The 6,461-nt window shown below is 43.1% G+C and overlaps 1 protein-coding gene across 9 annotated transcripts in view; it reads left to right on the top strand.

Annotated features, from left to right (window-relative positions):
- Positions 1-6,461, top strand: part of FGGY (FGGY carbohydrate kinase domain containing) — a 455,489-nt gene that overhangs the window by 382,639 nt on the left and 66,389 nt on the right. The gene's annotated exons all lie outside the window — the stretch shown is intronic.

The raw sequence follows: 6,461 nt of genomic DNA, 5'->3' as shown, positions 1-6,461 counted from the left end.
TACTCTTCTGTTCCATTGATCTATTTGTCTGTTCTTTCACCAATACCACATTATTGTGATTATTATAGCTTTATAGTAAGTCATGAAGTCAGGTTATGTCCATCCTCTAACTTTGTTCTCCCTTAGTATTATAGTGACTAATAAGTATTTTGCCTTTCCATATAAGTCTTAGAATCATTTTGTTTTGTTTATGGATAGCTTGCTGAGTGTTCAGTTGGGACTGTGTTGAATCTATTGATCAGGTTGGGGAAATTTGTCATCTTAACAATATTGAATCTTCCAATCCATGAATATAGAATATCTCTCCGTTTACTTAAATATTCTTTTTCTTTCATTAGAGTTATGTACTTTTCCATGTATAGATTCTATACATTTTGTGTTAAACTTATACCCAAGGACTTTGGTTTTTTACAGTATGCTATTGTAAATGATTTTAACTTCAAACTCCAATTTTTCATTGCTAGTAATTGGTGGGATGTAATTGACTTTATATATTAACCTTGTATCTTGTGACTTTACTATGTTCCCTTACTAGTTTAAAAAGGTGTTTTGTTTATTTTTTTTATTCTTTGAGGTTTCCTACATAGATAGCCATGTCATCTAAGAATAAAGATAGTTTTATTTCGTCCTTCTCAATCTGTATGCTTTTTTATCTGTTTTTCTTGTCTTATTGCACCAGCTAAGAGCAATACAATCTTGAATAAGAGTGGTAAGAAAGGACATCTTTGCCTTGTTCCCAGTCTTTAGGGGGAAAGCATTCAGTTTTTTCTCATTAAGTATGATATTAGCTGTAGAGTTTTTTGTAAATGTTCTTTATCAAATTGAGGTTGTAGAGTTTTTTTGTAGATGTTCTTTATCAAATTGAGGATGGTCCCATATATTCCAAGTTTGCTGAGAGTTTTTAATCATGAGTAGGTGTTGGAGTTTATCAAATGCTTTTTCTGCATCTATTAATATGATTATATGAATTTTATTCTTTAACCTGTTTATGTGGTGAATTACACTGATTGATTTTTATAAATGTTGAACCAGCCTTGCATACCGAGAATAAATTCTATTTGGTTGTGGTGTGTAGTTCTTTTTATCCATTGTTCAATTTGTTCAATGAAAAATCAGTTTCATTGATTTTTTCTGTATTGTTTTCCTGTGTTCAATTTCACTGATTTGTGCTTTTTATTATTTAGTTTTTTTTCCTTCTTTTTTTTCTTTTTTTCTTTGCTTAATTTAGGCTTAAATTGCTTCCCTGTCTTTGGGCTTCCACAAGAACTCCTCCTTAAATAGAGCCTGCATCTTGTAGCTCTTTCAGTTGTCATCCACTATTACTACACTGGAGCCCTGTTTGTATCATTTTAAGGTGTAGGGAAGGGAAACAGCCTAGAATCTTTTGATTGAATCCTGGGCCTATGTCCTTGGGTTGTGACCTTCACAAATGTTTCTTACCTTTTTTCCTCCCTTGTAGGTGAGAAAGGGAGACTGGAAGGAGCTAGAGTTGGAGAGGTGTCCTTCCCCTGGGTGGGGTAAGGCTCTGGTTAAGCCTTTTACCCTTAAAAGTAGGCCTTTGTTATAAAGAACTCTGGCATATTTTCACAGTGTTTCCTCTTTTTCACTCCTGCTGGAGCCAGTAGGGGATCATTCTTGCCTCTTTACAGTGAGAATCTGGTAGGCTTCCTGGAGGTAAAACCCATGAAAGGGTGGGCCTCCCAGTAGACTGAAGCCCCAGAAGTTTCTCAGTCTCATGCTAGTCCACGCTCAGCCCCCAGCACTTTATCAAAATTATCAGTTAAATGTCCCTACCAGTTTGTGGCTCCAGTGGCTTCTACTCTAGGTAAGAAGATCTCAACTGCAACTCTCTAGAATTATCCTGTTTCTCCAGATCTCAGGGTGGTGGTTTGCTCTGTAACCTCAGTTCTCCAAGCAATCCAAGACAGATCAGTGATTTTCAGTTTGTTAGCTCTCTTCTTGTTATAGGAATGGGGGTAATGACTTCTAACTCCTTTACACAGTTGAGCTGTAACTGGAAGTCTCTCTGTGTATTTCCTTAGTGTATTTCCTGATACTCTTACAAGGATGTAAACTTATGAAAGCAGGAGCTATGTCTGTTTTATTCACTGGTGTATCTTCAGTAGCTAAAATAGTACCTGACTCAGAGTTGGTGCTTAATAAATATTTGTTAAATGCATTGATTAATCAGTTGATACTCACTGAGCACATCAATATACTAGGCACTGTGCTTGGTATGGAGATAACAACAGTGAAAAAGGAAGATCCCATGTGTCTACAGTCATTATTACAGTGGCGGTAGGGGGTATGGTGGGCATATACCTTAAATGGAAATAACAATAAACTACGGATTAGAGGATAGGGAGGTACTGAAGCATAGAGGACACCTACCTAAACTAACCTAAGCAAGAGGGAGGAGGAAACCACCAGAGGAGGAAACCACCATGTGAGTTGACTTGTAAAGAATGAATAGCTTCTAGCCCATACGACGGAGGGTGATCCTGGCAGAGGGACAGCATAGATCCGATGAAGTCCATGTCGGACAATGTGCAAAGTGATTTTCTCCCCCACCTCATGTAACGTTTAGTGCTCCACATAAGGCAGGCACCATTAACTCATTTCACAGATCAGAGAGTTTAAGTGATTCGACGGAATGTCACCAATGCTGAGTAATGAAGCAAGTCCCTTTGAGTCCAGAGTCCACTTTCTTCCTGCTACAAAGATGACTAAAGCATGAATTCAGAGCCTGGTGGAGGAGCCAAACACATAAACAGATCTTTCTGGTAGCAGTGCTCCCTTTGAATTTGCTTCATTGTTGTTTCTCTTTAAGACTGCAGCCCTAGAAGTAGTGAGTTGCAAATCAGGGCTGCTTTGCAAATGCCCACAAACCACTGGGGGGAGTTTTGTCAAAGAAGGCGGGAAAGAAAAATAAATGTGAGTTTCTGCTCTTTAAACCTCAGCCCAGTGAGGCAGACTTCCTGGAATACTTCAGGCCGCTTCAAAGGCCTATTGTGGGAAGTCTCCAGATGTGCCTGAAAAACCTCACTGGGGAGCTTCCCAGTGAAGAGGCCTTTTAAGTTTGAACTGAGATGAAGGAAGTTGACGTGATGAGTCCTACCAGGTGGCCCGTTTTCTGAAGGCGCCCAGATTCCACCATAACCTTGAGAAGGCGGGGGGGGGGGGGGGGGGGGGGGGGGTGGGGATTAGCCAGTTCAGATGCCTTTGCCAAACAGTGCATCTTTTTTGATTGTGGGCAGCAGGGCTCTTTTTTTTGCTGGAATCAGGGGTGGGGGGCATTCACCAAATGATTTATCTACCTTTAAATTGTTAGTGACAGCCTGGTCATTCCTCCGGCATATCTTGGGAGGGCTGGGAGGGATTTCAGGATTGGAAAAAGTCGAGGCCCTGAGTGATTTGTGCCAGTTCTTACAAATGATGCCTCTTGCCATTCTGAGAGCCAGCATCCTCTGGGTTCTTGCTCAGAGGCTCTGCCCTGAATCTATGCTTAAGCTGTCTACCCAGTGCACTGTCTGGCCTCGGTTCGAGACCCCATCTTCTTCTTGCTAGACACAGTGGAGTCAGAGAGACCCACGTTTAAATCCTGGCTCTCCGGCTCGCTTTGTCATCTTAGAGTAATTTCAAATTTTCCAGGTCTCAGTTTCCTCAGCTGTACAATGAGGGAAACCTAGTCCCTGCATCATCCTCTGGCTGTGAGGAGATGAAAGGCTGAGGTGATGCCCTCACGGCACCCGGCACAGAGCCTGGCACAGAGTAAGGACCCAGTCTGTTTTTATTCCCTTCCTCTTCCCTCCAGTCGTAAGGGAAGATGGGGGCTGTCCCATTTGGCCTTTGAATGTTCCTTCTGTAGCTCTTTAAATCCTATCCCTGCCTGGTCCCTATGAGCTTAGCTAAATATTTTGAGCTCACAGTGTATTTAGGGGGAAGTTCTTTTGGCTACAGCTAAAATTAGGCCTCTCTTTTGCTCCTCTGTTTACCACCCCCCCTTCCTATTTTAACTAATTAGAGGCATTGACACAAGAAACACTTGAGAAAAGTTGGGAGAACAGCTGGGAGTTGTTCTGGATACGGGCAGCTGCTCCCTCTCAGCGTGCAGGCACGGAAGAGGATGCTCCTGATCGGGAAGCAGGAAGGGTGCCCTGGAGAAGATGGAGGAATGCCAAAGCCTGCCTGTGGCTTGGCAAACAGCAGGGTGTGCGTGTGGGGAGGGAGGGAGTCTTATTACTGTGTCCTCTACCTTCTGCTCAAAGAAGGGGGGAGGGGTGGTTCAGAAAGAGCAGCAGAGACAGAGCGAACGAGGGGAAGAAAGAACCGAAGGGAAGGAAGGCATTAAGAAGTTCAGCTAGGTGGCTAGTTATTTAGTTGTTTATTTCCTGCAGAGGGCTGTCCTCCCACCTGGATTACTACTGGATTCTCCCAACTGGTCTTCTCCCGACTGCTCTCATGCTCCAGGTTGCTCTCCCACTGGAACCAGAGAGGGTGTGGGAAAGTGCAGATCTCTTCCCCTAAAACTCTGCAATGGGTTTCCACTATGGAATTAAGGAAAAATTTCAGAACCCATCACATGGCCCCTGAGCGCCTGGGATGCCCTCCCCCTCCACCCCTGCCACTGCTGCATCTCAGCCCTCTGCCTTTCCTTCATCTCCCTTCTCCAGGCCTTCCTTTCCTGCAGACAGATTATCTGACTTTTATCCAGGTGTCTCTACCTTCTAGCTGTATGACCTTGGCTGGGCAAGTTACTTCACTACTTTGTGCCTCATTTTCCATATCTGAAAAATAGGGACAGTAACAGTAATTGCCTCAGAAAGTTGATGTAAGGGGTTAAATGAATAAATGGTTATTAAATATTTAGAATAATGACCGGCATGTAACTGCTCAATATTGCTTTATCTATTGTTGTTGTCATTGCTATCATTGTTATTATTTCTTTTCTTCCCGTGGCTGTAATTCTGCCCCTCCCCCAACACACAAACATTTTCTTGACCCAGGTTCTCCTTTTCCTTCAGCCATAAGCTTAAATGTCACTTCCTGAGAGAAGTACTCCCTGACCACCCCCCCCCGCCATCTAAGCCAGCGTTACTCACGTAATATCCTGTAGCCCCTTCTGCTTCCGTTCCACAGTACTTAGTGTAATGCATTGGTATATATTTTTGAGAATATTTATTTACTGTCTGTCTTCCCCTGTAAGACTCTTAAGTTTCCCAAGGGTGAGGACTGTGCTGATTTTGTTCACCAGTGACTGCCAAAGCCTAAAACAGTGATTGGCAGATAGCAAGTGTTCAATAAATGTATATGAAGGGGAGGGAGGAAGGAGAGGAGGAGAGAGGGAGGGAGGAAGGGGGACAGGGGAAAAGAAAAGGAAGATTATTGGGAAAAAAGAAAAAATACTTCCAAAGCTCACTCTCCTTGGCATCTAGTTCTCTCCCACTCCTTAGGATATCCAGGGCTGCAGAATACTTCTTGCCACTAGCTCCCACTATGCTCACTTCTCTTTCCTGTGTCCCACCCCTTTGGGACCTGCTCTAGGCATCTCCATCATGTTGATATGACAAAGATACCTTCCAGTATATTGACTATTCCACTAATCCCTTCTTGTTAAACACAATGAATGGGCAAACATTTGTCTTCTGGAGATACTGTCTTCATTAAACTCTTATAGGATGAAAACTCCAGGTAGTGAGCCATAAACATGATCAAGCTTTTGGTGTCACCTGTTCACTGGGGACCTTACTTTTGAAGGCTCTTCCTCCAATATCACAGAAATTTTCAAAGCTATCATGGTAGAATTTGGGAGTCAGGAGACTTTTCATCTGACCTCATCTTTGCCTTACTCTATGTTAAATTCTGAGCCCTTCCGTTGGTTCCTGCCCATAGCCATCAGTGACACTCGAGCACCTATGCCCCTGGTGTGTCCCCTCCTGGTGTAGTTCACGCAGCCTCCCTCCTGGGTGTCCAACATGGGGACTGACCTTGCCATGACCCATCTGTCAGAGGAGACCTGGCAACTCTTGTCTCACGGGTAGACCACCCAGAAAGGTTGCCTGCAACATCATTTTATTTTTAGGGGAAAAAAACAAAAATATATTTTAAAAGATAAAAAAGGAGGACATGATAAAGCATGATATCGAGGATGTTTTACAAAGGAAATGGGCTTGAAGTGACCTGCTGTGGGGATGCTGACTCCATAGTGCTTTAGCAAAATATGTCTTAATTTTTTTTTATATGATCTTTCTTTTTCTTTCTTCCTTCCTTCCTTCCTTCTTCCTTCCTTCCTTCCTTCTTTCTTTCTTTCTTTCTTTCCTTCTTTCTTTCTTTCTTTCTTTCCTTTCTCCCTCTCTCTCTCCCTCTCTCTCTCTCTCCCTCTCTCTCCCTCTCTCTCTCTCTCTCTTTCTCTCTTCCTCCCTCCTTCCCTCCCTCCCTCCCTCTCTCTCTCTCTCTCTCTC

The sequence above is a fragment of the Aethalodelphis obliquidens genome, unplaced genomic scaffold, assembly GCF_003676395.1.
Source record: "Aethalodelphis obliquidens isolate GAN/ISIS:26980383/991018 unplaced genomic scaffold, ASM367639v1 scaffold9, whole genome shotgun sequence".
NCBI classification, from domain to species: domain Eukaryota; kingdom Metazoa; phylum Chordata; class Mammalia; order Artiodactyla; family Delphinidae; genus Aethalodelphis; species Aethalodelphis obliquidens.
The sequence above is the reverse complement of the archived record's forward strand: the minus strand, read 5'-3'. Positions and strand labels throughout refer to the sequence as shown.